The sequence below is a fragment of the Leptodactylus fuscus genome, chromosome 2, assembly GCF_031893055.1.
Source record: "Leptodactylus fuscus isolate aLepFus1 chromosome 2, aLepFus1.hap2, whole genome shotgun sequence".
NCBI classification, from domain to species: Eukaryota; Metazoa; Chordata; class Amphibia; order Anura; family Leptodactylidae; genus Leptodactylus; species Leptodactylus fuscus.
The window spans coordinates 169093666-169101048 of record NC_134266.1 but is presented as its reverse complement, the minus strand read 5'-3'; positions in this window follow the sequence as shown (position 1 = coordinate 169101048).

Sequence of the window (7383 nt, the reverse complement as noted above, 5' to 3'; positions counted from 1 at the left end):
CCCGCCATTTCATTATAAATCCTATAAACCTTTATACTAATAAACCCCACAGAGCACCCTGGGCATTCCTCCCACAATGCGTCTGTTCAAACTCCTCCACTGCTTGTGCTGTCTGCTCTCCTCCTCCCTGGATGTTCATCCGCCCAGCTCGTGCTGCTACAGTTGAAATCGCATATCACATAACACACAAGCAGTGCTCAGGGAACATCAGAGACTTCCGGTACTCTGTGGTGGCTAATTAGCATATCAATAAAAGCAGGCTAATTCAAAAATGACTCGGAGGATTAATGAGTAAAAGGTATGCCTGGAGTAGCCCTTCTAAAGGCTATGCAAATATATGCTTAGTTAAAAATCGCTATAGCCAATGATAGATTCCCTTTAATAATGTAGAACGTTCTAGCAGAAAAGCTGCTTTTTTTTAGTTTAGTTTGTATTCTCTACAGGAAATATGTAGGAAATCTGCATCATGTGAATTCCCTGTTAGTTCATGAAATGGGTATTACTTAGGTTTAGTTCTCTATATTTTTTTTAACTCTTACTTTGAAGTCTTATATTAAAGTTAAGCTTTGAGCAAAGTATTTCATAAATGCAATAAATCAAAGGTACTTATGATATATGCTTATATATTTAGATTTTTTCCTTAGTGTATCTAACCAAGGTCTGAAGAATAACTTTCCTGCTGTAAATGACAAGGCATACAGGAGCAGTCGTTAAAACCACCCCCTTGTTTCATATCTGTATAAGCACTATGCAGCTATTAGCTGAATCTGCTGGAACAACAGCATATCCCTCTCTGTGAGCAGCAATAACTTTATATAGTCTTATAAAGCTAATTGCTCCCCCTGCACTCTCCCATTTCTATTTCAAGAACATATTAATATCCGCTTAAGCAATAATAAAAATAATGCATTTTATTGTCTGTCATTCCTCCCATCTGTTTTGGTTTACCTTCCTGTATAAATGCAATACCCACACATTTGCTTTCATCCAATGGCCATTTCTTGTCATTGTGCTTCGGCTGTTCTGATATTACTGCACCTTGAGTAATCATATAATATACAGCTATGAACCAAGGCTGCAGTACTGCAGTCATTGTACTAGGGCCTCTGAACATTACACTACAAAGGACAAATAAACATGGCAGATGGGAGAAACTGAACTGATCTTACCTGCTACTTTCAGGTGAACTTTCCTTGCAGAGTCTGGGAAAATTGATCAAAGCCTTGTTCACATGACCGTGTAGTTTTTCATGGACTTAACATCTGTGAAAAACAGCTATGTTGGCCCGTTCAAATGCACAGAAGGGATTTATGCACATGACTTTTTTTTTTTTTTTTATGTAGTTTGTGAGCCCCATATAGGGCTCACAATGTACATTTTTTCCCCATCAGTATGTCTTTGTAGTATGAGAGGAAATCCACACAAACACGGGGAGAACATACAAACTCCTTGCAGATGTTGTCTTTGGCAGGATTTGAACCCAGGACTCCAGCGCTGCAAGGCTGCAGTGCTAACCACTGAGCCAATGTGAGGCAATGGGCATTTTTGAAACGGCTGTCACATGGACATTATAGAACTCATGTATGTCAATAGGTCTATTCACATGGCTCTATGTCTATTTTGACAAACAAACATAAAAGATGTCTTTTTTTTTTTATATCTGTTAAAAACAATCAAAAAAAATCAATGTGTTCTCAGAACAGTCATGACAACTGTTGCAATAACGGCCATCACATGGCCATTTTTCACTGTCATGTGAATAAGACCTAACGATCTCAGGCTACATGCAGATGGCCAAGGTGCAAAATGGCTGTGAAAAACATCCATTTTTCAAATATTCCCCCATATATTTACGGACTATAAGCCGCATTGCCCATGAGCGCCTTATAGTCCTTCTCGGTTCATATATATATATAAGGCGCACCGGACTATAAGCCGCAGTCCGGTGCGCATTATATGTTCTTGAAAGCGGCGGCAGGCAGACTTTGCCAGCGGCCGCTTAACCCCCCGCGTGCCAGCCGCTTCTATTGGAAGCGCTCGGCAGGCGAGGAGGGGCTCTATCAGCAAAATCATGCTGATAGAGCCCAACCGTAATGTTGTGAAACTTACCGAGCGGTGCAGGGTGGGCGGGCATTCAGGCCTCCTCTTCCTCCGATGTTCCGTCGTCCTCCTCCGCCGCTCGCTGATAATGGCCTGGGCGCATGCGCAGTAGTAGAAGCATTATGATATTGCGCATGCGCCCCAGCCATTATCAGCGAGCGCCGGAGAAGGACAGAACATCGGAGGAAGAGGAGGCCTCTATGCCCGCCCGCCCGCCCTGCATGCGAGCGCTCCCCATAGAAATGAATGGACTGCTTTTTTCCATTCATAGAGCGCTCGCATGCCGGCTCCCATAGAAATGAATGGGAAGTGTCTGTCCATTCATTTCTATGGGGAGCGCTCGCATGCCAGCTCCCATAGAAATGAATAGGAAGTGTCCGGCAGCCCTGCTGTAACGCCGGCGTGTACGGCTGTGATACACGCCGGCGTTCCGTACTGTGAATGCACCCTTACGGTGCCTTTTATGTATGTATGGAAGCAGCACGCAGACTTTGCCGCCGCTTCCATCCATATATAAGGCGCACCGGACTATAAGCCGCACTTACGATTTCCTCAGAAATCGTAGGTTTTTATGTGCGCCTTATAGTCCGGAAAATACGGTAAGTGTATGTAGGTATCCATCAAAATAGCCAAAAATAGGACATGACCTATATTTTGACGGTCCGTGACAGCAGACTTTCAAAATAATGGTCATGTGAGTATCCCCCATTCACGGACATTGAATTTTATGCAGCTTTATTACATTTTTGTTTAAAAAAAAACAAAAAAAAACCCACTGTCACCCGTCCATTATTCACTGTAGCTCCACATCTAAAGCTGGTTGCACACGACCATGTGCTGGCCGTGATTGAACGACAGGGGTGGCACACAGATGTTATATTAGGAGTGCCATACTAATATATCATAAAGGAATTTATTGCACTGAAAACTTGACATTATGTAAATCTGAAATAAATCTACATTTTGAGACAACTACATATTAGAAGACATAAAATCGTTACTACAGTGTGTATATTAAAATCCTCAAATATCTGACGGACTTAGGGTAGGTTTACACTACCTTTGTGAAAATCCGTTGCTCTCATCCATCATAGGATGAAAGTAACTGACAGTCATAGTGTGATGGACACAGGTTGAGGTTCCTCTGTCGGCATCCTTTCCCATTGACTTTAATGAAGAAGAAAAAAAAAAAAAAGATGAATGCAGTGTTCCATAGATTTTGTTTACTATTGTTAAAGGGGTATTCCCACCTCACATACTCATCAGTCTTTACTGCTGTAAAATTTTCTTTCTTCCTGGTTTCTTGCATCACTTGGTGGGTGGGGTTTCACATGCAACCTGCCGTTTAGCTCCACCCACCCATATTGGACTATGAAGTACAGGCAGCAGAAACTCCATTCTGTGTTACATACAGAGACTGCCTGTCTCTGCCATAATGAACACAACTGAATGACGCTGGGTTCACACCTGCGTTTGGGGTCTCCGTTCTATGGTTTCCGTCTTCTGCATGGCAGAAGACGGAAACCATAGACCGGGTCCGGCCGTGCGCGGCGGTGAGCGTTTTAGGCTCTCCGCCACGAAACCGGATTTTTTATCCGGACACAGAGTACTGCATGTCCGACTCGGTGTCCGGATTATAAAACCCGGTTTCGCGGCGGAGAGCACAAAACGCTCACTGCCGCGCACGGCCGGACAGCTTTCTCACCCATTCAAATGAATGGGTGAGAAAGTCTCCTGCAGGTTTCTGTCTCCTGCCTGTGTTTTAGGCAGGAAACGGAAACCTAAGTACGGAGACTGGGCCGCAGATGTGAACGAGCCCTCAGCTAGCCTGATAACTAGGAAGACAGAAGAAATGAAAGCAGCTCTTCTCCCCTGATAGCAGGAAGGTCACGTGGTGTAAACACAGGAATAGCTAGATACACAGGCTCCCTCCCCCCTGAGAGCAGCAGATACATCACTTGACTCATGAGCAGCTAAGTCAGGGCTGTGGCCACAAAGAATTGAATAAAGTAAGATAGTGGACAAACAAAGCAGTTTTGCTGAAGCAGTGTATTTAGGAAAAGTCTTACATCCACCTTAACAAGCAGTATAGATAGGATCCTTGTGATGGGATAACCCCTTTAAGGGTGCATTCACACTGAGTAAACGCTAGCTTATTCTGAACGTTAAACACGTTCAGAATAAGCGGCGTCTAAAGCAGCTCCATTCATCTCTATGGGAGCCGGCATACGAGCGCTCCCCATAGAAATGAATGGGCTGCTTCTTTCACGCCGAGCAGTCCCATTGAAGTGAATGGGAAGTGTCGGCGTGTACGCTCCGGCATAAGCAGAGCTTGCCGTATACGCCGGCACTCCCCATTCACTTCAATGGGACTTGTGGGGGAATTAATTCGCACCAAACGTGCATGTAGTGAAACGGAGGATTTTGAAATAAAAAAAACAAGAAGTCCTGGATAGATTAACAACAAGAGACTATCCTCAATGGATGTTGAATAGAGCACTTGTTAAAATAGAAAAAAGGGAAAGGAAAGAACTATTATGTGAAAGTAAAAATGACACAAAATCAGGGAATAAAACAACATCAGGTTTAACTTTTAGCACTAAATATAGTTCGGAATATAATGAGATTATTAAAATAGTGAAAAAGAATTTAACTATCTTAGAAACAGACATTACAGCGAATAAGATTTTACAACAAGGAGTTAGATTTGTCTCCAGGAGGGGGGACACAGTGGGTAGAACTTTAGCACCTAGTTTTTTTATATCCACTGCCAGCCAATAACAATACAGAACCGTCAGGTTTTTATAGATGCGGACAACCCAAATGTCGTACCTGTCAATATACATATGATATGGACACAATAAGAAGCTATGCTTCTAATTATACAGTAAAATATCATACTCATATGGATTGTAATACCACATTTGCAGTTTACTGTATTAAATGTGAGGAATGCAAATTAGATTATGTGGGTTGCACAAGTAGATCCATAAGAACTCGAATATTAGAACATATTAAGGACAGTGAAAAGAGTTCATTAGAAGGTATATCTGCGGCTTCAAAACATTTTTCGTCCATTCATAAAGGTTCCATGAGAACATTTAAATTTTGGGGATTAGAAAGTGTAGCAGATTCTATTAGAGGTGGGAATCGTAAAAAACTTTTACACAAAAGGGAGGCTTTATGGATCTATAGATTTAACAGTAGACAGCCAACAGGGTTAAACATGAGAACAGACCTCACCTTTATTTATTGATAATGTGGCTAAGCTTATTGTAACATACTTACCTGTGGGTGATGCATTGCGTCTTGTGGTTCTTCAGTTGCGGGTGGCATTGCAGGGTTAGTTAGGGTTAATAGTTAAAGGAAACTCCCACACATTGTGTTATGAGAAGGGAAAAGATCGTTTATTGGTTGAATCCTGACACGTGGTCTCTTAACAAAAAAAAAAAAAAAAAAAAAAATAGTAAGAGACTAGCGGATAGGAGCGATTGCATCACGTGACCGGAGAATCCATGAGGCAGAAGGTACAGCGAGAGTTCCGTGTAATATAAGGTAAAAACATCTAGAACAACATGTCCCGCATAGCAAAAGCTTTAGAACATAAATAGTGTGGCCGGCCTTGGGGTTATGAGATCGTAATTAAAGATCGGTCAGATACAATGTATATAACCAACAGATGAATTGTCGTTCTTAAGTGACTGGTTATATTTATGTTGGTACGATCTATATTTATTGACAGGAGACTTTCTATCTTGTATTTTTGGTGAAATATTGTACAGATGCTAAAGTTGTTATACCATACTTGCATTTGTTTTATGAAGTTACGGAAAGCATCTGTTTAAAATTCATGGTGACGTAGCTTATTATGTTAATGGGATACATCTGTTAGGTAACATTATTTAAACTCACTAGCTTTGTCAGCAGACCAGCAAATACGCACAAGAGCTATGATTAAGAGACCAGGTTGGTCTCGAAACGCATCAGCCATTATCATGCGTTACTGACAGCGGTTTTTATATTGTCTTGTCCGACTATCTTTCGTATGTGTTTTTTCTATCTACATGGAGTGTTTTTTGTGAATTTTTAAAGAAGAAGATATGAATAAAATCATTGGATTTTAAAATTTATTGAACAAGTGTCGCAGATCCTTCTATGTTTCACCACGAACTGGTATGTAACATCTGCAGATAAGGTTGAGTCTAAATCCTAGTAGCTCCGCCCACACTCCGAACACATGGTCATGACGTCAGAGGTCCTTTTGCACACTAGGATTTAGCATCTACCCTGCAGATGAGTGGCCAGGATCCATTGTGTCTTATAGAAGATGTCTGTTGTATGGAGCAGAGGAAGCTACAGTAAAGTGACACACACAGGGACCTTCCTTTAGTTACTCTGCCTATTAATGTCAGGCATTTGGGGTTTTTAATTTAGTTTCGGTAACTCATTGTGCCTCACATTAATAACAGTTAACTCCATCATGTGCCTCATATTAACCCCTGTGTGCCTCATATAAGGGTTAATAATATGTGAGACACATGAGGGTACTAATGAAGGACCTTAATTATGAAGATACCCAATTACTACCCCCATATGTCCCACATATGAGTAACTCTTATGTGAGGCACACAGGGGGTTAATGTGAGGGACATGATGGGGTTACCTGCTATTACTATGATCCCCATGGAGTTACTAAGCTGCAATGCACATGACCAGACTTTATCTGCAATGGTCATGCAAGTCTTCATAAATCTGTCCCACTTACCTGTCTGTTCAGCCTGAGATCTAGAGGAGAGTATCTCTGGCTTTTCTTTATCTTCTGCAAGCACATCAGCCATTCATTGACGGAGAGCCAATATTCCATTTGTACAGAACACGACTGCTCAGCCACTGATCGGCTGATGTGCTCCTATGTGGACAAAAAGTCAGGAAGACTAGCAACCTGTACAGAGACTTTCCACTGAATCCCCAGCCAAATGGATGTCAGTATTTAGTGTCTGTCATTTTAAGCCTCCCTAAGGGTTAAAAATATTTGAAACACCCCTTTAATTCAGGAGTGGATGCATTTATGATGGGACTGATGCAAAAGTCATGCATGAAAGGGCTGACAAAGGAACGTGATATGCACATTATTGAAGAGTTACATCTGGACAGAGATCATATAACAGTGGATTGCCTTCTGGTAAACCCATTTCCTTCCAATAAAAGTTTCAATGGTTTCTGGTGATCAGAGGTGATAGACAATACAATGATGGAACTTGATGGTAATGATACAAGGACACA